Consider the following 25,424-nt stretch of genomic DNA (forward strand, 5'->3'; position numbering starts at 1 on the left):
TTCCTTGTACCATTAGTTAATGGGAACCGTCTGTCCTTGTTTAATATATCCATGCCTGTCATAATCTTGTACACCTTTATTAAATCTCCCTTCAATCTCCTTTGCTCTAAGGAGAACAACCCCAGCTTTTCCAACTTAATCTTGTAACTAAAATCCCCCATCCTTGGAACCATTCTGGGAAATCTCCTCTGCACATTGGCTTTTATTTAACTTCATATTGTGCATAAAACAACTTCTTCCACCATCCCTTCATAGTCTTGGCAAAGGTTGACAAGTATTTAAAATCCATGTGAAGCTTTATAAATGTTGAAACTATTTTGCAGCCTCTTTTCTTTGTGTGTGCACATTACTTTTGTGTTATCTCCCCATTTTGCTAGCTGTTAATGTGAAGCCAAAAAGTGTGCTGGGACTGGCAAATTAGCTGACTATGGAAAATGGAGCAGTCACCTCAGTGTGCTTTGGGGCAACTTGAACAAGGCAGCCAGCCACTCTAGGCATATATATTGTTGAGTTTGCAAAATTGGGGCCAATATGTGCACAGCTGGATTATATTTGCTGCAGATACTAAGTTCTGTGTTTCTCCTGAAACTTGTACTGCTGTGAACGTGTAAGTGATGGATAATGGTAGATAATGCACAATTGGAAACGGAAACTTCTCAATAGCTTATATCACAGCTTTGATAACATTTCTAAAAAAATCGCTCTTGGGATGTGGGTGATGCTGGCAAACTTGCATTTGTTTCTCATTCCCAGTTGCTCAGAGAAGGTGATAGTGAGCCTTCTCGTTGAGCCATTGCAATCCTTGTGCTAATTTCAGGATATTGACTCACTGACAAGGAAGGAACAGCAATCTATATCCAAGCCAGGATGTTGTATGACTTACTGGAGGAACTTGGAGATGATGGCATTCTCATGATGTTGCTACCCTCAGTGGTAGTGGTTGCAGGGATGGGAGTTACTATTGAAGTAAGCTTGGTGAGCTGCTGTTTTGCATCCTATAGGCTGTTCATATTGCAGCCAAGGTGCACTAGTGATGAAAGGGATGGCACTTACCTTTCATAAATCTGTTGTTAACATCAAGGCAATACTTGACTGAATATGATAGTATTCACTTGATAGTATGAGTGTAGTTGTTCTTAAGGTCCTGTTGTTGACTGGCTTGGGTATGCTTCATTATTGGAGGATTTATGAGTGGAACTGAACACTGTGAAATTATTGTTGTGACCTGATGATGGATAAAGTGATTGATAAAGTAGCTGAACATAGTTGCATTGAGAAGCACAACCACAACTGTCTTCCTTTGAGCCAGGTGTGACTCCAGCTACTTCAGAGCTTTCCTTTTGCCTCCCATTGACCTTAGTTTCAATAATGTGCATTGGTGTCATATTCAGTCAAGTATAGCCTTGATGTTAACAGCAGCTATTCCCAGCTCTCCTCCGATATTCTGCTTTTGTGGATCAATGCTTGGTACAACCTGGAGCCAATTCATTCTTGCAGAACCACAACTGAGCATCAGTGAACAGTATATTTTTGAGTAGTGTTGCTTAATGGTACTCTTGATAATGCCTTCCATCACTTTACCGATGATTGGGAGGAGGCTGATAGGACAGCAATTGGCTGGGTTAGATGTGTCCTACCTTTTTTGAAAGGATATAACTGGGCAATTTTTCATATTGGCAGGTAGTTGCCTGTGTCATAACTGTACCGGAACAACTTGACTAGGAGGTTGACTGTTACTATTGGAAGGTCTTTGACATGACAGCTGGGACATTGTTGTGTCCGATGGCCTTCCTTGTGTCCAGTGCACTTAGCTGTTGCTTAATGTAATGTGGATTTATGATGTGAGCACCTTGGGGGGAGGCTGAGTCCAGCTGGAAGTTTTGGCTGAAGATGCCTGAAAACACTTCAGCCTTGTTTCTTGCATTCAAGTGCTGGGCTTCACTTGAGGATGGAGATGTTCATGGAGCCTTCTCCTCCTGTTTGCTGCCTGACTGTGCTCCACCGTTCTCAAAAGGATGTGATAGAGCTTTGTATCTTTGCTCTGATTAATCGTGCAACTGTTTAGTAGTTCTGGCTGTAGCCTTCTACTTTCGGTATTTAGCATGCAGTTATCTCAGTATAGTAACTTCATTAGGTTGGCGCCTAAGGTGCAGCCTGGTGCTGCTTCAGGCACACCTTTACAAATTCCAGGGCTGGCCTCCTTTCTCGATGGTGATTGGGTGAAGGATGTACTGGGCCATGAGCTTACAGATTGTGGTGGTATACAATTTAGCTGCTGGTGATAATCCACAGTACCTCATGGATCACCAGTTTTGAAGCTTAAGGAGCAGTTTTTTCTAGAACTGAACCTAGCCAAAAAAAAAACCCTCAAAGAGCTCCAATAACTCTTTAAATTTTACACTTGTGAATAATACTTTGAATACAGATAAGTCACTGAAAAATTAAACTCAAGTAAAAACCAACAATACACAGCTCAAGCCATGCTATAATTACCAAAATGTGTGCTTGCCAAACTGAGGAGAGAATGGACTATTCCATGGTTTTACTATCTTCCCTACAAGACTGATATGAGTGTCAAACATTGCCAACATTTCTAATTTCATTAATGATTTGCTGATTTTATATGATTCTTTGAAAAACTACTTGCATTCCATAACCACCTTACGAAGAACTCAAAGCACTTTACAAAGTTGGTTGTTTAGAGTGCAGGATTATTGTTATTAACGAACACATTTCAGGAACAAAGTGAAGAGAGAGAAAGATAATAAATATCTTTCTCTCATTTCTTTCTGCATATTAACATAAAGGTGCAAAATCCATAAATCGGAGAATGTCAGTAAGCCTGACATTGAGTCATAGAGTCGTACAGCAATGGAACAGGCCGTTCGGCCCACCGCACCCATGCCAACCATAATGCCTATCTATATTAATCCCACCTGCCTGCATTACTTCCATATCCCTCTATGCCTTGCTCATTCAAGTACCTGTCCAGATGCCTCTTAAATGTCACTACTGTTCCTGCCTCCACCACCTCTTCAGGCAGTTCATTCCAGATACCCACTATTCTTTGTGTGAAAAATTTACCCCTTTGATCCCCTTTAAACCTCCTCCCTCTCACCTTAAATCTATGCCCTCTAGTTTTAGTCACCCCTACCATGGGAAACAGACTCTGGCTATCGACCCTATCTATACCTCTATCATGTCCCCTCTCAGCCTCCTTTGCTCCAGGGAAAACAGACCCAGCCTATCCAATCTCTCTTTATAACTCAAGCCCTCCAAACCAGGCAACATCCTTGTGAATCTTTTTTGCACCCTCAAGCTTAATCACATCTTTCCTGTAGTGCGGCGACCAGAACTGCACACAGTACTCCAAATGCGGCCTAACCAACGTTATGTACAACTGTAACATGATGTCCCAACTCTTGTACTCAATGCCTCAGCCAATGAAGGCAAGCATGCCATACGCCTTCTTCACCACCTTGTCTACCTGTGTTGCCACTTTCAGGGAACTATGTACTTGCACCCTGAGGTCTCTCTGCTCAACAACACTCCCCAGGGCCCTGCCATTCACTGTATATGTCCTACCCTGGTTTAACTTCCCAAAATGCATCACTTCACATGTCTGTGTTAAATTCCATTTGCCACTCCCTTGCCCACCTTCCCAGTTGATCTATATCCTGTTCTAACCTTAGACAACCTTCTTCACTGTCCACTATACCACCAATTTTGGTGTCATCTGCAAACTTACTAATCATGCCCCTTACATTCACATCCAAGTCATTAATATGTATGACAAACAACAGAGGGCCCAGCACCGATCCCTGCGGCACACCACTGGTCACCGGCCTCCAATCTGAAAAACAACCCTCGACTACCACCCTCTGCCTCCTATCACCAAGCCAATTTTGTATCCAATTTGCTAGCTCACCCTGGATCCCATGTGTTTGAACCTTCTGGACCAGGCTACCATGCGGGACCTTGTCAAAGGCCTTGCTAGAGTCCATGTAGACAACGTCCATCACCCTGCCCTCATCAATCCTCTTGGTCACCTCCTCGAAAAACTCAATCAAATTCGTGAGACATGATTTCCCACGCACAAAGCCATGCTGACTATCCCTAATCAGACCATGCCTTTCCAGATGCATATAAGTCCTGTCTCTCAGAATCCCTTCCAATAACTTTCCCACCACTGATGTAAGGCTCACTGGCCTGTAGTTCCCTGGCTTATCCCTGCTGCCCTTCTTAAATAAAGGCACAACATTAGCTATCCTCCAGTCTTCCGGTACCTCACCCGTGGCTACCGATGATACAAAAATCTCTGCCAGGGCCCCAGAAATCTCCTCCCTTGCTTCCCAGAGCATCCCAGGATACAACTGGTCAGGCCCTGGGGATTTATCCACCTTAATGCGCTTCAAGACCTCCAACACCTCCTCCTTTGTAATGTTGCTCTACCTTATTCCTAATTTGGGAAGATAACATACTCAAGGCCCATTGTTCCTATTCACTGAAATGGGAAAGGATTTTTAACATTACAGTTCCACAATTTTGAAACCATGAACCCAGCTGTGTTATTTCTGCAATTCCCCTCTGATGAAATATAGGTATAATAGGCTTAATTAGGTAGAATTTATATCTAATTAATACATTATAACTTTTAGACTTAAAGATTGAATAAATGATCAGTTTTCAAGACTCACTGAAATTCCCTTTAAAGGCAGAGTTTAGAAATAATATCACCTCATTGGTGAGGAAGGATATAATGAGGGGAAAGCATCCAGTGGAGACCTTATGGGTGGAATTGAGGAACAGAAAAGGATCTAAAACTGTAATGGGTGTTGTGTATAGATCCCCTGGTAGCATTTCTGAGGTGTTAGATTGTATAAATGCACAAATTAGGCAAGTGTGTAACAAAGGCAGAGTAGTATTAATGGGGGATTTTAACTTACACATAGATTGGGAGAGGCAGACTAGGACCTGTCAGAAAGGTAGTGAATTTCTGGAATGTGTCCGGGATAGTTTCCTACAGCAATATGTCCTAGATGTAACAAGGGGACAGGCAATATTAGATTTAGTTATGAGTAATGAGCCAAATTTAATTAGTATCCTAACTGTGCGTGAACATTTATCAAATAGCGATCACAACATGATCGAATTCAAGGTAGCGTTTGAAAGTGAAAAGCATGAATCAGCTACTAGAATTTTAGACTTGGGTAAGGCTGACTTTACCGGGATGAGACAGAGACTGTCCACGGTAAACTGGGTAGATCTGTTAATGGGTCAAATGACTGAAGAACAGTGGAGAATATTTAAAGAAACATTTAACGAAATACAGAGCGAGTGTATACCCTGAGAGGAAAAAGCTCCACTTCACAGAAAAAACAGCCATGGACAACTAAAGAGATTAGGGATAGCATAAAAGAAATGACTTACAAAAATGCAAAATGCAGCACAGATCCGGCTGATTGGGATCGATCCAAAGACCAGCAAAGGGTCACAAAGCAGCTTATAAGAGCTACTAAAAGAGATTATGAAAGGAAACTTGCAAGGGACATCAAAATCAATAAGAAGAAATTTTATAGTTACATAAAGGGAAAGCGGGTGGTCAAGAGCAATGTAGGCCCACTAAAAGCTGAAACTGGAGATATTGTCATTGATAATGGGGAAATGGCAGACATGTTGAACAATTACTTTGCCTCAATATTTACAGTTGAAAAGGAGGGTAACTTGCCGGAAGTCCCGAAAAAATTAATAGCCGATAGGGACAGGGACTTAATACAATTAACGTAAGTAAATCATCAGGAACAAGAAAATTAATGGAACTAAAGAGTGAGAAATCCCCTGGACCTGACGGTTTCCATCCGAGGGTGTTAAAGGAAGTAGGCGAGCACATTGTAGATGCCCTAACTATAGTCTTTCAGAGTTCCCTAGATTAAGGAGTGGTCCCTCTGGATTGGAAAGTTGCACGTCACTCCACTTTTTAAGAAGGGTGAAAGGGGGAACCAAGGAAATTACAGACCAATTAGCCTGACATCTGTGGTGGGCAAGTTGCTAGAGTCTACAATCAAGGATTGGGTGACTGAACACCTAGAAACATTTTAGTTAATCAGGGACAGCCAGCATGGATTCATGACGGGAAGGTCATGCCTGACAAATCTCATTGAATTTTTTGAAGAGGTGACTAAGGTAGTGGACAGGGGAGTGTCCATGGATGTTATTTGTATGGACTTCCAGAAGGCATTTGATAAAGTCCCACATAAGAGACTGTTAACTAAGGTAGAAATCCATGGAGTTGAGGGTAAATTATTGATATGGTTCGAAAGTTGGTTGAGTGGCAGGCGGCAGAGAGTGGGGATAATGGGTAAGTACTCCGATTGGCAGGATGTGATTAGTGGTGTCCCGCAGGGATCTGTGTTGGGGCCTCAATTATTCAGATTTTTCATTAACGACTTGGATGATGGCATAGTAAGTCATATATCCAAATTTGCTGATGATTCAAAGTTAGGCGGCATTGTAGACAGTCTAGATGATAGCATAAAATTGCAAAGAGATATTGACAGACTAGGTGAGTGGGCAAAACTGTGGCAGATGGATTTCAATGCGGGCATGTGTGAGGTTATCCATTTTGGACCAAAAAAGGATAGAGCAGAGTACTTTCTAAATGGGAAGAGGTTAAGTACAGTGGATGTCCAAAGAGACTTGGGAGTTCAGGTGCCTAGATCTTTAAAATGCCACGAGCAAGTACAGAAAATAATCAAAAAGGCTAAGGGAATGATAGCCTTTATATCCAGAGGATTAGAGTATAAAGACACAGAGGTTATGCTGCAGCTGTACAAAAGCCTGGTTAGACCCCACTTGGAGTACTGTGAGCAGTTCTGGGCACCACACCTTAGGAAGGATATATTGGCCTTGGAGGGAGTGCAACGTAGGTTTACAAGAATGATACCTGGACTACAGGGGTTAAGTTACGAGGAGAGATTACACAAATTAGGCCTGTTTTCGCCAGAATTTAGAAGGTTAAGGGGCGATCTGATTGAAGTCTTCAAGATATTAACAGGAAAAGACAGGCTAAATAAAGATAAACTATTTCCATTGGTTGGAGATTCTAAAACTAGGGGGCATAGTCTAAAAATTCAGACCAGACCGTTCAGGAGAGATGTTAGGAAGCACTTCTTCACGCAAAGGGTGGTAGAGGTTTGGAACTCTCTCCCACAAACAGCAGTTGAAGCTAGAACAGTTGTTAATTTTAAATCTGAGATAGATAGATTTTTGTTAAGCAAAGGTATTAAGGGATATGGGCCAAAAGCAGGTATATGGAGTTAGGCCGCGGATCAGCCATGATCTCACTGAATGGCGGGACAGGCTCGAGGAGCTGAATGGCCTACTTCTGTTCCTATCTTCCTATGTCCTATGTCCCCACATCCTATGTCAGAGTTAAAAATCTATGAACATCCTTGTTCCAATGGAATGTGTATGAGAAACACCTTTTAAGTAAAAAAAAATCCATTCCAAGGTCTCTGCTATATTGGAAACATACTGAGACAAGCTATACATGGTCCATACTGATAACAATAATCCTAATTAGTCGATAATTATAATGATATAGCCAAACTGATTTAAGGAGATGGTAGAAGGTACCATCAAAGAACCATCACAGATGATCAATCACCAAATGGAATGTTACCTACAAAAACAGATGCCACGTGAACCCAATTTATCCCAAAAAGGAAAAAAGTTACTGTACAAATTTAATTAAAAATCTTTTAAGTATAAAATACATTTATAAAGTTAAGTCTTAGTGTTACTATAAAACACTGCAAACATTTTGACCAGATAAAAGCTTACAACTTCATGAGAAGGGAATTCTCAGCAGATAATTAATTGGGAATAAGTACCTAATGATTTTACTATATATGGATAATGAAAGTGGGAAAAACATGCACAAAAAGGGAACACCTACATTCCAAAAGATGAATTAATAGATTAGAAACAGTATAAACACGAGAGTTTTGAATTGAAAAATCAGAGGTATTGAAATTCCTCATCAATGCTTATCAACCTATGAAAAGAACGGCTGACTGCATGACAAGAGAATTCTGCTCTTAACTGAGAGTGTTTTGTCTTGTTAAGCAGGAGGCTTACTCGGGGAATTTAAGGTAATAATTTACTTTGAATTTTGATGGAAATTCGAAGATATTTTGCTGCAACATTGTCAAGGTTGAACTTTTGGATTCTATTTTAGAAATAAGATTATGTTTTACATCTCTCAGTAATCTTTCATATTGTAGTATACTTATCCACTTAAAAGTGTATTGCATGTTAAATTCTTTAATAAATATATAAAAGTTAATAAATCGTCTCATGAGGCATTTTGTGTACAACTACAAGAACCCCTGCTCTGTGTTTCTTTAAGTGGAGGGATACGTATTGAAGAGTTTCCCAGAATCTTATAATATCTGGGATATTTATGACTTAGCCATAATTATTTAAAAAATAGGCCATCCAAAAGATGGTAATATTCTCTGTTTTTTTTCTTTCTTTGAGGGAAAACTAGTTCAATTCTTTGGACCCAATTAAGTGTCTATAAGAGTTTGTCTGGTTTGAACTTAATTAAAGGAGTTTCATAGGGATGTACTCCTGATTTGGTTTAGTCCCAATAAGGGGTTAAAGTTATAAATCACTTCACTCCCACCCGCCTATGATTTATTCCACTGTGTCATCAGATTGCCATCAAGCTCAAGTATTCTCAATCAACAGCAACCAAGTATACCTCTCAGGAAATCAGTTTGAAGTACTCAGCTGAAGCATTATTAAAATGCACCTGAAACGCATTTGCAAAATCAAGACATTTTATAAATCCATAAGACATAGTTACATTTGAGCAAGTTTTAATGCTAATAATGAGAAAATTCGCTGAAAAACTTGTAGTCCATCTATTTTGTAAAATTGATACATTTGTGCATATTTCCTATTTATTTTCATTCGCTACCTCACAATCCATGCATCAAGCTCTAGCATCAAACATGGTAATTGGCTCAAAAAAAAGTGATCAACCAGAATTCAGGAGATAGGGAATATGCAAATGAAAAGCTCGGAAGTTAATGACAGTACCATTGACTTATGAATACAACCAATTCTGAATAACCAGTCAGGACAGCCTACCAAATAGCTTAAAATACTTAAAAAGTATATATTTATGTCTACCAATTTTCCCTTCATGCTGCTAAGAGTTCAAAATAGTGTTTGAAACAAGTTCACAAGTGCATCATTAACTGTTTCTACAAAATTGTCTTTTGTGTCTTTGAATACCTTATTAGTAATTGAATCTTTTAAAGGAGACCAGTTGGCCCATGGGGCCTCCAATGATATTATCCATCAGGTGGAGCGACCTCCTCTAATTGTATTTTCCTTCCCTTTCCCCTATCAGTTTCGATTAAAAAAAAAATAAAAATGCAAAAACCTTTTAAATGATGTGATAATCTCTGCTTCAATAGTCACTAGTGGTGAAGCATTCTATGATCTAATTTGAACTTTCTGAAGATAATCTTAAACCTCTGTCCCTTTGGAACTAATTTGTCAAACAGCATAAAAAGCTTTCAATAATTATTCTGTCAAAACTTTCAGAATGTTGAAAACATTGTGTTAGACGACCGATAATCTTTTCTGTTTCCGTGAAAAAGCCTCAATCTTTCAAGCCAATTTTTCAACTTTAACTTCTTATTGCCAGTATAATTCTATGAATTTTTCCTGGACCCAGCACTGGAGTGCTGACTTGGGGCTGCATTAGAGTGCTAAAGTGGGAGTTTTGTGACTGAGGGAGTTCGGTGAGGAGCTCCTTTCATTTCCTACCTGTCCTCAAAGAGCGTGAGGGGAGCTGAGAGTTTCCAAAGAGCACAGCTGACTGGTGAGTAAGTCCTGCTGGGTATTTTTCAAACTGGATTGAATTGTAAGTCATTGTTTTAGCAAGACTTAGTTTATTTTTTTTAGTATAATAGTCTTCTAAAGTTTTAAGTTTAAAGGGTTTAGTCATGGCAGGAGAGCTTAAAGCCGTGGTTTGCTCCTCTTGCTGCATGTGGGAATCCGGGAACATTTCCAGTCCCCGGGACCAGCATGTGTGCAGGAAGTGTGTCCAGCTGCAGCTCCTGGAAGTTCGGGTTTCAGAGCTGGAACGGTGGCTGGAAACACTGTGGAGCATCTGTGAGTCTGAGAGCATCGTGGATAGCACGTTTAGAGAGGTGGTCACACTGCAGCTGAAGGGACTTGAGGAAGGAAGGGAATGGGTTACCACCAGGCAGTCCAAGAGAAACAGGCAGGTAGTTCAGGAGTCCCCTGGGGTTCCGAGTGCAAATCGGTATTCAATTTTGGAGGCTGATGAGGCTGGTTCCTCCAGGACAGAGCCAAGCTTCTGGCACAACAAGCAGCCTGTCTGCATAGGAAGGGGGAAAGAGAGGAAGAGCAATAGTAATAGGGGATTCTATAGTCAGGGGAACAGATTGGTGCTACTGTGGCCGTCAACGTGACTCCAGGATGGTGTGTTGCCTCCCTGGTGCCAGGGGCCAGGATGTCACTGAACGTCTGCAGGGCATCCTGAAGGGGGAGGGTGATAAGGCAGAGGTCATGGTACATGTTGGTACCAATGACATAGGTAGAAAGAGGGATGAGGTCTTGCATCAAGAATTCAGGGAGTTAGGTAGTAGACTAAAAAGCAGGACCTCTCAGGTTGTAATCTCTGGATTACTCCCAGTGCCACATGCTAGCGAGTATAGAAATAGGAGAATAGCACAGATGAATGCGTGGCTTAAGAGTTGGTGCAGGAGGGAGGGTTTTAGATTCCTGGACCACTGGGACCGTTTCTGGGGAAGGTGGGACCTGTACAAGCGGGACAGTCTACATCTGAACCAGAGGGGGGCTTACATCCTTGCTGGCGGGTTTGCTAGTGCTGTTGGGAGGAGTTTAAACTAATTTGGCAGGGGGAGGGGATGCAGACTCCGAGCAGAATAGGGACACAGCTAAACACAGGAAAGCAAACAAGTCAGAGGGAATACAGCGGAAGTAAGTTTCAAGGGAGTAAGACCAGGATGGATGGCCTCTACTTTAATGCCAGGAGTATTACAGGTAAAGCGGATGAGTTAAGGGCAAGGATTGACATGTGGAATTGTGATATGGTAGCCATCACGGAGACATGGTTGAGGGAGGGGCAGGATTGGCAGCTCAATATCCCGGGATATAGAATATTCAGGCGAGACCGAGGAGGGGGCATTGCAATATTAGTTAAGAAGTCAGTTACTGCAGTAAGGAGAGACGATATCTTGGAGGGGACATCAAATGAAGCTTTATGGGTAGAGTTTAGGAATAAAAAATGGACAGCCACATTGCTAGGTGTTTATTATAGACCCCCAGATAGTCAGCGGGAAATTGAGGAGCAAATATGTGCGCAACTTGCAGAGGTGTGTAAAAATAATAATAGGGTAATTATATTAGGTGATTTCAACTTTCCCAAAATTAATTGGGATAGTCATCGTGTTAAGGGCTTAGATGGAGTGGAGTTCTTAAAATACATACAGGAGAACTTTTTAGCTCAATATGTAGAGGATCCAACAAGGGAGGGTGCAGTGCTGACCTCATTCTGGGGAATGAAGCCGGACAGGTGGTTGATGTGTTGGTGGGGGAACATTTTGGTGAAAGCGACCACAACATGGTACAATTTAATCTTGTTATGGAGAAAGAAATAGATAAGTTGCAAAAAAAGGTTTTGGATTGGGGTAGAGCGAATTTTAGTAAAATAAGGCAGGATCTGGCCAAGGTAGACTGGAAAGAGTTACTTGTCAGGAAATCTACTGAAGAGCAGTGGGAGGCATTCAAAAAGGAAATGGGGAGGGTCCAGGCCCAACATGTTCCCTCTAGGGTAATAGGTAGGAGCAACAAGCCCAGAGAACCATGGATGACCAGAAACATTCAGGGTACGATGAGAAGGAAAAGAGAGGCTTTTAGCAAATACAAGGAGAGCAAATCAATGGAAGCATTAGTGGAGTACAGAAAGTGTAGGATGGAGCTTAAGAAAGCAATTAGGAGAGCAAAGAGGGGATATGAGAAAGGTCTGGCTGGTAAAAGCAGGGAAAATCCCAAGATATTCTATAAGTATATCAATGGGAAGAGGATAACCAGGGAAAGGGTAGGACCCATTAGGGACCAAGGGGGAAATCTGTGGATGGAGCCAGAGGACATTGGTAGGGTGTTGAACGAATACTTCACATCTGTCTTCACCCAAGAGAATGAGGATGTAGATATGGAACTGAGAGAGAGAGACTGTGAGGTTCTTGAGCAAATTGTCACAGGGAGTGACAAGGTATTGAAGGTTTTGGCAGGCTTAAAAGTGGGCAAATTTCCAGGTCCGGACGATTTGTGTCCCAGGATGCTGTGGGAGGTGAGGGTGGAGATTGTAGGGGCTTTGACCCAAATTTTTAATTCCTCTCTGGCCACGGGGGAGGTGCCAGAGGACTGGAGAACAGCTAATGTGGTCCCACTATTTAAGAAAGATTGCAGAGATAAGCCAGGGAACTACAAACCAGTGAGTCTCACGTCAGTGGTAGGGAAACTATTGGAGAAAATTCTGAAGGAGAGAATCCATCACCACTTGGAGAGGCAAAATTTGATTGGGAATAGTCAGCATGGCTTTGTCAGAGGGAGGTCATGCCGAACAAATCTGATTGAATTTTTTGAGCATGTGACCAGCTGTGGAGATGAGAGTAGTGCAGTTGATGTAGTTTATATGGATTTCAGCAAAGCCTTTGACAAGGTCCCGCATGGCAGACCTATCAAGAAAGCAAATGCACATGGGATACAGGGTAACTTGATCAGGTGAATTCAAAATTGTCTTAGCTGTAGGAGACAGAGAGGATGACAGATGGCTGTTTTAGTGACTGGAAGCCAGTGTCCAGTGGCATACCACAGGGATCTGTGCTGGGTCCCCTATTGTTTGTCATTTATATAAACGACATAGATGACTATGTGGGGGGTGGGGGGTGGGGGGGTAGGATCAGTAAGTTCGTGGATGACACAAAGATTGGCCGAGTAGTTAACAGTGAGGTTGAGTGTCTTGGGTTGCAGGAAGATATAGACGGGATGATCAAATGGGCAGAAAAGTGGCAGATGGAATTTAACCCTGAAAAGTGTGAGGTGATACACTTTGGAAGGAGTAATGTGACACAGAAGTATTCAATGAATGGCCTGACACTGGGAAGTTCCGAGGAACAAAGGGACCTTGGCGTGTTTGTCCATAGATCTCTGAAGGCAGAAGGGCAGGTTAATAGGGTGGTGAAAAAGGCATATGGGACACTTGCCTTTATCAATCGAGGCATAGATTACAAAAGCAAGGAGGTCATGTTGGAGTTGTATCGAACTTTGGTAAGGCCACAGCTGGAGTACTGTGTGCAATTCTGGTCGCCACATTATAGGAAGGATGTGATGCACTGGAGGGGGTGCAGAGGCGATTCACCAGGATGTTGCCTGGGATGCAACCTTTAAGCTATGAAGAGAGGTTGGATAGGCTTGAGTTGTTTTCACTGGAGCAGAGAAGACTGAGGGGTGACCTGATCGAGGTGTACAAGATTATGAGGGGCGGACAGGGGGGATAGGGAGCAGCTGTTCCCCTTCGTTGAAGGGTCAGTTATGAGGGGACACAAGTTTAAGGTGAGGGGCAGGAGGTTTAAGGGGGATTTGAGGAAGAACTTTTTTATCCAGAGGGTGGTGACGGTTTGGAATGCACTGCCTGGGAGGGTGGTCGAGGCGGGTTGCCTCACAACCTTTAAAAATTACCTGGATGAGCACTTGGCACATCATAACATTCAAGGCTATGGGCCAAGTGCTGGCAAATGGGATTAGGTCGACAGGTCAGGTGTCTTTAATGCATCGGTGCAGACTCGCTGGGCCGAAGGGCCTCTTCTGCATTGTATTATTGTGATTCTGTGACTCATTCCACATTCTTAATACATGTCCAGAATGGCACACAATATTTCAACAGTGGCCAAATCAATGTCTTGCACAAATTCAACACTATTTTCTTAGCTTTTATATTTAATATACCATAAGTAAATACTTAGATTTCTGTATTCCCCTGTTTTGTTATCTTATTGTTTAGCATATAACTTCTATTCCCTGTTTTTCTTTTCTCCTTAATTGTACTGGTTCACATTTATTTGCATTGGACTATGTCTGCCCAGTATCCTAATAGGTCTCTGGCCTCATACAGTTTCCCACACAGTTTGCTACGCCCATAATTTGGTGTAATCATCAAGTTTCAAAATCATTTTTCTTCTACCTATGCCAAAATCTTATATATATTGAATGAAAACAAAAAAGATCCCATCAGAGACCCCTGGGGTGCATCACTACCCATATCCCGCCGACACGAACAACACACATTTGCCTCTACTCTCAGTTTTCTATAACCTAGCTGTCTCTCTGTTAATGGAGGTAGATTACATTTGAAACAATGGGCTGAATTTAGGTCCCCCCCGGCACGAGGTCCATGGCGGGGGGCCTGAAGATCCCTCTGGATGGGGCCCGCCGCTGAACCCAACACCGTGAGGGCCCGGCCTGATCCTCATGGAGGAGGCGAGGCCTCATGGCGGCAACCTTGCCACTTGGCGATGGGCCCTCCATTTAAATATGGAAATAAATTTACATACCTGCATTAATAGTAATCACGCCACGGCCTTCCATCCCGGTGCGATCTTTGTGCTGCTGGCCGGCACTCCCGCGCCTTCGGATCCCCGTCTGGGGAAATGAGGCGCCACATTGATTGGAAGGGGGAGCAGGTAATTTTTTCGGTGTGGTGGGGGGTAGGGGGGGAGCAGTGGCAACTTATTCCCATTGGTGGAGGAGATGGTGGGAAGGGGTAAAGTTTGTAGGTTATGCACTTTGCGGGTGGGACAGAGAAGGTAAGGTGAACCAGGTCGGTGTTTTGGGGTGAAGAGGGCAAGTAATAAATTCAATGTTGATTGGGGGCTGGTGGATGGGAGAGGGCCTAAAATACTGTTTTTACAAATCTTGCTTCAAATCTTTATTTATACTGGAAGGGCTCAAAGCCCTTTCAAAATGGCATCAGTGCCTGTGCACAGGCAGCTGGCGCAATTACCAAGGACGGACGGGCCGCCCCCCTCCACGTGATCGGGGGGGGGGGGGGGGTTGGCGGGCTGCCCTGTCCATTCAAATGAGCTGCCGCATGAAAGATTGCGACGGCTCATCGACATGCGACCTTGGCGGCGGCAAATGATGATTCCGGCCAATATGTCTTAATTATCTACCCACAACTAACTCTCTAAGGTTGGTTTTAACTTCTGATTGTTGTATAAAACAGACAATTTCGAATCAGCCACCCATTACACAATTTGTTCTATTTTCCTGTCCATCGACTTAAATAGAAAAGAAAATGGTGTAGAGTGTATGCTGGGTGACCTGGTTTTAAGGCAAGATTCACTTTTTTAAACTAGTCAATGAGCAGTGATAAATACAGTGGCCTGAACTTTCAGGTTGTAATGATGGTGAATCTGTTAGCATTCACTGTCATTATTCTGTGAAATTGACAGCAACTTCTGGCATCTGCACATGTGGTTAAACAAGGAAATCCAGAAGTTGCTGTCAGTGATTTTCCAGTCCTCCACAGGTTATAGTTGAAGTCCTAAGAATGAAATCTTAGAAATCACTGTTAAAAACTGTTGAATAAGTTATGCCTTGATGAATGAGATGTCATTGGGTCTTAATTGGGTGCACTAAATGATAATTACCTCTGAACAATCTCTCTGGCCCTGAAAAACAAATTTATATTTGTGAAATGTAAAATTGCTCCATTATTATAAAAATATTCCATAGAATTTTTAAAAAAGTTTATGGTATTTCAGCTTTTACCTCAATCTTTATTTTGCTCTCTGTAAAATGATTAAAAAGTGAAGGATAATCAGTCCTTTTTAGTTCCTGCTTTGTTGTTTGTGAGAATTTTTGAATGTGATAGGTTGCTTAGCCTGCTTGTTGATAACACTATCACTGAACACTGCAAATTACCTCTAGCTGGTGTCAGAATAACATTGGAAAAGGTGAAATCCAGGCCACGGAGATCGCTAGGTCTTTGAGGCCAAGCGTGAGTGCTATCACTTCACCGCTGACTGCATAATTGGGCTGGTAAGTTCAAATTCTCTTCACAGAAATATGAAGTACAGTTTCTGTAATGGCATACAAACCAGTAGAGGGTGCACTACACCACTGTGCTTACAAACGCAGTACAGAAACACTCTGGAAGAATTTTTGAAAAACACAAATCTTACCATTGCTTCAAGTAAAATAGGATATTTGCTATTGTACAGTAGGATTTATTTCAGCCTTTCAGTGTGGAGTGACTAAACTGTGTGACCATTGAAAAACAATCAATCATTTATACCAGAGCATCTAACATAATGGATACAGGTAACGGTGACATCAGGTTTTCAGTTGTTTTATTACAGCAATAGAGTTACTAACGAACAAAGGTTAATCTCAATCACATGCTAATTAAAGGATAAATGGAAATTAATTGGAAAGAAAACTTTAAAATTAATGGCAAAATGATTGTCGAGCACAGGGCTGACACAAATTAATTTGTAAATAATCTAGCTAAAACATTTTCAATCTTTATTTAGGGTTTATTTTTAATTGTTTGAGGTAGAAATTGCACTCCAGAAAAAATGCCTACATATAACGAGTCTCTGCTAATTCTCCTTGTTAGATATAAGAACTGGGGTTTCCAGTTTGATTTTGGTTGGAGCCTGGAGAAGTTGAATGTTCACCAAAATCAAAGTTAAAGCTATTTTAGATATAGTGTTGTGTAATTAGGCAAGGTTAATCAGTAATCTAAATGTAAAAGATCCACTGGGAAATAGTGATCATAACACAATTGAATTCAATGTTAAGTTTGAAAGTGACAAATAAGAATCTTAAATCTAAATAAAGCCAGTTACATAGGTATGAGAAGAGAGCTGGCTGAAGTTGATTGGGTATGTAAACTAAAAGGTATGGCAATAAATAAACAGTGGGAAACATTGAAAGAAACAATTAAAATATTCAACAAAAATACATTCCATTGAAAATAAAAGCTTAGCAAGAAAGATCGACCTGTGGCTTACTCAGGAAGTTAAGGATATTATTAGATTAAAAGAAGAGGCTTATAATGTTGCAAAGAATAGTAACCAGTCTGAGGATTGGGAGTGTTCTTAGCATTGAAAGGGAGGAAATATTATCTGTTTTAGCGGGCTTAAAAGTGGATAAATCCGCAGGCCCAGATGAGATGTATCCCAGGCTGTTATGTGAGGCAAGGGAGGAGATAGCAGGGGTTTTGACACAAATTTTCAGATCCTCTCTGGCCACAGGAGAGGACCAGAGGACTGGAAGACAGCAAATGGGGTACCATTATTCAAGAAGGGTAGCAGGGATAAACCAGGTTATTATAGTCTAATATCAGTGGTTGGGAAAGTATTGGAAAAAATTTTGCGGGACAGGATTAATCTCCACTTGGAGAGGCAGGGATCAATCGGGGATAGTCAGCATGGCTTTGTTAGGGGGAGATCGTGTCTAACTAACTTGATTGAATTTTTCGAGGAGGTGACTCGATGTGTCGATGAGGGTAAAGCAGTTGACGTAGTATACATGGATTTCAGTAAGGCTTTTGATAAGGTCCCACATGGGAGATTGGTTAAAAAGGTAAGAGCCCACGGGATCCAGGGCAATTTGGCAAATTGTATCCAAAATTGGCTTAGAGGCAGAGGGTGATGGTTGAGGGTTGTTTTTGTGATTGGAAGCCTGTGACCAGTGGTGTACCACAGCGATCGGTGCTGGGACCCTTGTTGTTTGTAGTGTACATGAATGATTTAGACGTGAATATTGGAGGTATGATCAGTAAGTTCGCAGATGACACGAAAATTGGTGGTGTTGTAATGAGTTAGGAGGAAATCCTTAGATTACAACAACACTCAAGAAGCTCAACAGCATCCAGGACAAAGCAGCCTGCTTGATTGGCACCCCATCTACAAACATTCATTCCCTCCACCATTGACGCACAGTGGCAGCAGTGTGTACCATCTACAAGATGCACTGCAGCAACGCACCAAGGCTCCTTAGGCAGCACCTTCAAAACCCGCGATCTCTACCAACTAGAAGGACAAGGGCAGCAAATGCATGGGAGCACCACCACCTGCAAGTTCCCCTCCAAGTCACACACCATCCTGACTTTGAACTATATCGCCGTTCCTTCACTTTCGCTGGGTCAAAATCCTGGAACTCCCCTCCTAACAGCACTGTGGGTGTACCTACCCCACATGAGTTGCCTTCTTGAACCGCTGCAGTCCACCACCACCTTCCCAAGGGCAATTAGGGTTGGGCAATAAATGCTGGCCTGGCCAGCGATGCCCACATCCCATGAATGAATAAAAAAAAATATGGATGGGCTGGTAAGATGGGTGGAGCAGTGGCAAATGGAACTTAATCCTGAAAAGTGTGAGGTAATGCATTTTGGGAAGACTATCAAGGCAAGGGTATACACAATGGATGGTAGGACCCTAGGAAGTACAGAAAGTCAGAGGGACCTTGGTGTACTTGTCCATAGATCACTGAAGGCAGCAGCACAGGTAGATAAGGTGGCTAGGAAGGCATATGGGATACTTGCCTTAATTAGCTGAGGCATAGAATATAAGAGCAGGGAGGTTATGATGGAGCTATATAAAATGCTAGTTAGGCCACAGCTGGAGTATTGTGTACAGTTCTGGTCACCACACTATAGGAAGGATGTGATTGCATTGGAGAGTGTACAGAGGAGATTCAACAGGATGTTGCCTAGGCTGGAGCATTTCAGCTATGAAGAGAGACTGAAAAGGCTAGCGTTATTTTCCTTGGAGCAGAGAAGGCTGAGGGGGGACATGATTGAGGTGTACAAGATTATGAGGGGCATTGATAGGTTAGATAGGAGGAAACTTTTTCCCTTAGCGGAGGGGTCAAGAACCAGGGGGCATAGATTTAGGCTAAGGGGGAGGTGGTTTAGGGGAGATTTGAGGAAACAGTGGATAATGGATGTTTCATCATTGAACATATTTAAGGCTGGGATAGACAGATTTTTGGTCTTTAAGGGAATCAAGGGATATGGGGAGTGGGCGGGAACCTGTTCAAGCCCAAGATCAGTCATGATCATATTGAATGGCGGAGCAGGCTCATCAGGGCGTATGGTCTACACCTGCTCCTATTTCTTATGTTCTTATGTAAAGGCGAACTCTCCATGCTAATGGAGTCCACAGATACATTCCTTCGACCAAACTGCTAATGATGTCAGGCACTTCTGATTAACAGGGAGTGACAAAAGATAACGCTGCCAAGGATTGGAAACATAACCCTGCAGCCTGCAAACCAAAATTGCATGCAGTACTCCAAGTGCGGTCTAACAAAGGTTCTATACAATTGAAGCTAGACTTCACTACTCCTGTACTCAAATCCTCTTGCGATAAAGGCTAACATACCATTCGCCTTCTTAATTGCTTGCTGCACCTGCATGTTAGCGTTCAGTGACTTATTGACAAGGACACCGAGGTCCCTTTGTAAGTCTACACTTTCTAATCTCTTACAAAAGAAGAACAAAGAACAGTACAGCACAGGAACAGGCCATTCGGCTCTCCAAGCCTGCGCCGATCTTGATGCCTGCCTAAACTAAAACCTTCTGCACTTCCGGGGACCATATCCCTCTATTCCCATCCTATTCATGTATTTGTCAAGATGCCTCTTAAACGTCATTATCGTACCTGCTTCCACCATCTCCCCCGGCAGCAAATTCCAGGCACTCACCACCCTCTGTGTCAAGAACTGCCTCGCACATCCCCTCTAAACTTTGCTCCTCTCACCTTAAACCTATGTCCCCTAGTAACTGACTCTTCCACCCTGGGAAAAAGCTTCTGACTATCCACTCTGTCCATGCCGCTCATAACTTTGTAAACCTCTATCATGTCACCCCTCCACCTCCGTCGTTCCAGTGAAAACAATCCGAATTTATCCAACCTCTCCTCATAGCTAATGCCCTCCAGACCAGGCAACATCCTGGTAAACCTCTTCTGTACCCTCTCCAAAGCCTCCACGTCCTTCTGGTAGTGTGGCGACCAGAATTGCACGCAATATTCTAAGTGTGGCCTAACTAAAGTTCTGTACAGCTGCAGCATGAATTGCCAATCTTTATACTCTATGCCCCGACCGATGAAGGCAAGAATGCCGTATACCTTCTTGACTACCTTATCCACCTGCGTTGCCACTTTCAGTGACCTGTGGACCTGTACGCCCAGATCTCTCTGCCTGTCAATACTCCTAAGGGTTCTGCCATTTACTGTCCACTTCCCACCTGCATTAGACCTTCCAAAATGCATTTCCTCACATTTGTCCGGATTAAACTCCATCTGCCATTTCTCCGCCCAAGTCTCCAACCAATCTATATCCTGCTGTATCCTCTGACAATCCTCATCACTATCCGCAACTCCACCAACCTTTGTGTCGTCCGCAAACTTACTAATCAGACCAGCTACATTACCATTTAAGAAATACTCTGCTCATCTATTCCTCCTAATAAAGTGGATAACCTCACATTTTTCCACATTATATTCCATCTGCCACATTCTTGCCCACTCACTAAGTCTGTCCCAATCCCTTGAAGCCACTTTGCATCTTCCTTACAACACACATTCCCACCAGGTTTTGTGCCATCCACAAATTTGGAAATACTACATTTGGCCCCCACATCCAAATCACTGATATATATTGCCCAAGCAGAGATCCCTGCGGTACCCCACTAATCACAACCTGCCAACGTGAGAATGACCCGTTTATTCCTACTCTCTGCTTTCTGTATGTTAACCAATCCTTAATCCATGCCAGTATATTACCTCCTATCCCATGTGCTTTAATTTTGCTAACCAATCTCCTGTGGGGAACTTTATCAAAAGCCTTCTGAAAATCCAAGGAGACCAGGTCCACCGACTCCCCTTTATCAACTTTGTTAGTAACATCCTCCAAAATTCCAACAGGTTCGTCAAACATGATTTCCCATTCATAAATCCATGTTGACTATGCCCAATCAGATCATTATTATCCAAATGTCCATTTATCACATCCTTTAGATTCGATTCTAGCATCTTTCCAACGACTGATGTAAGGCTAACAGGTCTGTAATTCCCTGTTTTCTTTCTCCCTCCCTTCTTAAATAGTGGGGTGACATTTGCGACCTTCCAATCTGCAGGAACCGCTCCAGAATCTATAGAATTTTGGAAGATGATCACCAATGCATCCACTATCTCCATAGCTACCTTTTTCTACACTCTGGGATGTAGAATATCAGGTCCTGGGGACTTATCAACCTTCAGCCCCATTATTTTCTCCAATACAATCTTCTTACTAATACTAATTTCCTTCAATACATCATTGCCCCCAATCCCATGGATCTCAAATTCTGGGAGATTTCTTGTATCTTCCTCAGTGAAGACAGATACAAAGTAATCATTTAGCTTCTCTGCCATTCTCTATTCCCCATTATAAATTCTCCTGACTTTGCCTGTAATGAACTCACATTTGTCTTAGCCAAACATTTCCTTTTTACATACCTGTAGAAGCTTTTACAGTTCGTTTTTATATTTTTTGATGCTTACATTCATGTTCTATTCTCCCTTTCTTAACCAGTTTCTTTGCCCTCCTTTGCTGTATTCTAATCCCCAATCCTCAGGTTTACTACTATTTCTGCAACTGTATAGGCCTTTTCTTTTAATCTTATACAATCCTTAACTTCCTTTATTATCCACGGTTGACTGCCTTCTGGGGTTTGTGTGCCTTGAAGGAATGTGTAGTTGCTGTAAGCTATGTAATATTTCTTTAAAAACTATCCATTGCTTATGTACTGTCATACCTTTTAATGTATTTACCCAATCCACCTCAGCCAATTTGCCCTCATACCTTCATAATTTCCTTTGTTCAAATTTAACACCTTGGCTTCAGATTGAACTATCTCATTTTCAAACATAATGTAACAGAATGTAAGACCTCTAAAAATAAATGGATTTTTTTCTCATCATATACTGGATTGTTTCGGATATGTCAACAGAGCTTTATCTGTGGGATCATTGGTTAAAAAGGAATAGGAGCATTTTTCACTCACACAGCCCGACAGTGAGACTTTTTTTTAGAATCCACTTTATTCTCATTTCTGACGATTTTCACAAGGGATTGTTTTTGGGACACAAGCACAAATATCTGTTTGTTTAGATGTTTAGCTAGCTGTCTTTTAACACACACAGAAGTCCTCTTGAATTTATGTCATTACATTGACCTCATTGTTTCTTTCTAAGAGTTATTTTTAGTTTTATTACGATAATCTGTTTACCAAGGATCCCCGCTCCTTGATCAGCTCAGGCTCATTTTGAGTTTGTGTAATGGACCTAGAATTCAGAAGAATCAGCAACAGTGCACTGCATTTATAATGTAACCGGTTGTAACAAGTCCCTGCTTATAATGAGTATTTTTGAACGTCATGATTTGAATTGTTTGTTTGCATACAAAAAACGGATTACCTGTTTATAGCATTAGACTTGAGTAGTACTAATGTATAATTTTGGACATTTATGTTGCAGTCATGGTTAAAGAGGCTTGCGGAAGGGGAAAATCTGAACTGGCTATAAGGATAAGGCTGTATTTTACTTACTGAGACTGTGAAGAAGCAAGTGCTAAGCATAGGGAGACTGATAACCTTGAATATTAGCAGATGATTGGCAGTCTTTGAATAGGAATTGCAGGATGTCAGACAACCAACAGCCCCAAGCACCAGTGTTCAGGTTTCAGAAGATTGGCAGCACCAAGCACGGGTATCTGGGAATTAGATGATTGGCAGCACAAAGCACAAGTATAGAAACAGCAGCTGACACTAAATGTACAGACAGCAAGCATTTTGAAGGGAATTGGAAAGAAGGAAGTGCCATTTTCCTAACAGAAATAAATACATTAATTAACAAGCAATAAGACAGCTTGCAAAGAAGTGAAGTTTATTCTTCTTAGTTCAAATTAACTGATAATTCAAGCATTTTTAGCACTAAATTTTCTTTTTCTAAATTTAAATTCAAGAATAGTGGGGTAGCACAGTGGTTAGCACCGCAGCCTCACAGCTCCAGCGACCCGGGTTCGGTTCTGGGTCCTGCCCGTGCAGAGTTTGCAAGTTCTCCCTGTGACTGTGTGGGTTTCCACCGGGTGCTCCAGTTTCCTCCCACAGCCAAAGACTTGCAGGTTGATAGGTAAATTGGCCATTGTAAATTGCCCCTAGTGTAGGCAGGTGGTAGGAGAATTGAGGGAAGTTGGGGATGTGGTGGGAAATATAAGATTAATGTAGGATTAGTATAAATGGGTGGTTGATGGTCAGCACAGACTTGGTGGGCCAAAGGGCCTGTTTCGGTGCTGTATCTCTCTATGACTCTAATACAATTGTTTTCAGCACCAAAACAACTGAATTATTGGGAGTAGACACGAGTGAATCCTGTATTGCATGAACATTCTCATTTAAAAAAATATCAAAGACAGTTAGCCCTGATTTGTTGATGCAAGTTTTGTTGTGAATTTAATAGCGTTTTTTATGAAGAAGTGACAAAATATAGAGAGTGAAGTACATGTGATATATATGGATTTCACAAAGCATTTGCTGAGGTGCCTCAAAAAAAATCATGTATAGGAGGAACTGGAGCAGCATGGATAGAAAGTTGGTTGACAAACAGGAAATAAAGAATTCGGGCAAAGGGTTTTGTTTAAATGGAGAAGCATTGTAAAAGTTGTAACCCAGGGGTCAGTGCTTGGACCACTTTTACTGTCAGCATATACGAGATGATGTGGATATGTGCATCAGGAATAAACTCTCAAAATGTGCTTCAGAAATAAAAATAGAAAGTCCTCCTCATGGAGTAAGGAGGACCTCAAATGACACAAAGAAGAACATACCAACATATGAATTAAGAGCAGAAGTAGGCCATTCAGCCCCTCGAGCCTGCTCTGCCATTCGATGAGATCATGGCTGATCTGTTTGTGTTTCAAATTCCACACTCCCATCTACCCCCGATAACCCTTGATTCCCTTGCCTAACAAGAATCTATCTATCTCCGCCTTAAAAATATTCAATGTCCCTGCCTCCACCACCTTCTGAGGCAGAGAGTTCCAAAGTCGCACAACCCTCTGAGAGAAAAAAATTCTCTTCTTCTCTGTCCTAAAAATGGGTCGCCTAATTTTAAAACATTGCCCCTTAGTTCTGAACTCATCCACAATAGGAAACATTCTCTCCACATCCACCTTGTCAAGACCATTCAGGATCTTATAAACTTCAATCAAGTCTCCCCTCACTCTTCTAAACTCCAGTGAAAACAAGCCCAGTCTGTCCAACCTTTTCTTATAATACAACCCGCTCACTCCAGGTATCAATCTAGTACACCTCCTCTGAACTGCCTCCAATGCATTTACATCCTTCGTTAAATAAGGAGATCAAAACTACACACAGTATTCGAGATGTGGTCTCGCCAACGCCCTGTATAATTGAAGCATAACATCCTTACTTTTATTTTCAATTTCTCTCGTAATAAAGGACAGTATTCTATTAACCTTCTTTATTACTTGCTGTACCTGCATACTAACTTTTTGTGACTCCTGGACTAGAACATCTCGTTCCCTCTGCACCTTGGAATTCTGCAGTCGTCCCTCATTTAAGTAATATCCTGCTTTTTTATTCTTCCTGCTACAGCGAACAACTTAAAATTTTCCCACATTATACTCCATCTGCCAGAATTTTTTCCGCTCACTCAACCTATCTATATCAGTCTGCAACCTCATTATGTCTTCATCACAACATGCTTTCCTACCTATCTTTGTGTCATCTGCAAATTTAGCTACCATGCCATTACTTCCCTCTTCTAAGTCATTGATATAAATTGTAAAAAGTTGAGGGTCTCGCACAGACCCCTGCAGGAGTCCACTCATCACATCCTGCCTATCAGAAAAGGACCCATCTATGCATACTCTCTGTTTTCTGCCAGCCAGCCAATCTTCCATCCATGCTAATATGTTACTCCCTGCACCACGAGCTCCCACTTTGCGCAATAACCTTTTATGTGGCACTTTGTCAAATGCCTTCTCGAAATCCAAGTACAGTACGTCAACGGGCTCCTCTTTATCCACAGCACATGTCACTCCTTCAAAGAACTCCAACAAATTGGTTAAAAATGATTTCCCTTTCACAAAACCATGCTGACTATTCCCGATTACCTTGAGTTTTTCTAAGTGCCCAGCTACAACCCCCTTAATGATCGATTGTAACACCTTCCCCATGACAGACGTCAAGCTAACTGGGCTATAGTTACCTGTTT

General features: G+C 42.0%; 1 protein-coding gene and 1 long non-coding RNA gene across 13 annotated transcripts in view; one reads left to right on the plus strand and one right to left on the minus strand.

The window, feature by feature from the left end:
* Nucleotides 1–25,424, minus strand: part of tenm1 (teneurin transmembrane protein 1) — a 1,688,122-nt gene that overhangs the window by 80,133 nt on the left and 1,582,565 nt on the right. The window lies entirely within an intron of this gene.
* Nucleotides 1–25,424, plus strand: part of LOC137377591 (uncharacterized) — a 91,377-nt gene that overhangs the window by 13,711 nt on the left and 52,242 nt on the right. For all 4 annotated transcript variants that reach the window (XR_010976448.1, XR_010976446.1, XR_010976447.1 and 1 more), the window contains exon 2: nucleotides 16,063–16,173. This is a non-coding gene — a long non-coding RNA (uncharacterized lncRNA). The remainder of the gene's footprint in view (nucleotides 1–16,062; nucleotides 16,174–25,424) is intronic.

The sequence above is a fragment of the Heterodontus francisci genome, chromosome 15 (assembly GCF_036365525.1).
Source record: "Heterodontus francisci isolate sHetFra1 chromosome 15, sHetFra1.hap1, whole genome shotgun sequence".
NCBI classification, from domain to species: domain Eukaryota; kingdom Metazoa; phylum Chordata; class Chondrichthyes; order Heterodontiformes; family Heterodontidae; genus Heterodontus; species Heterodontus francisci.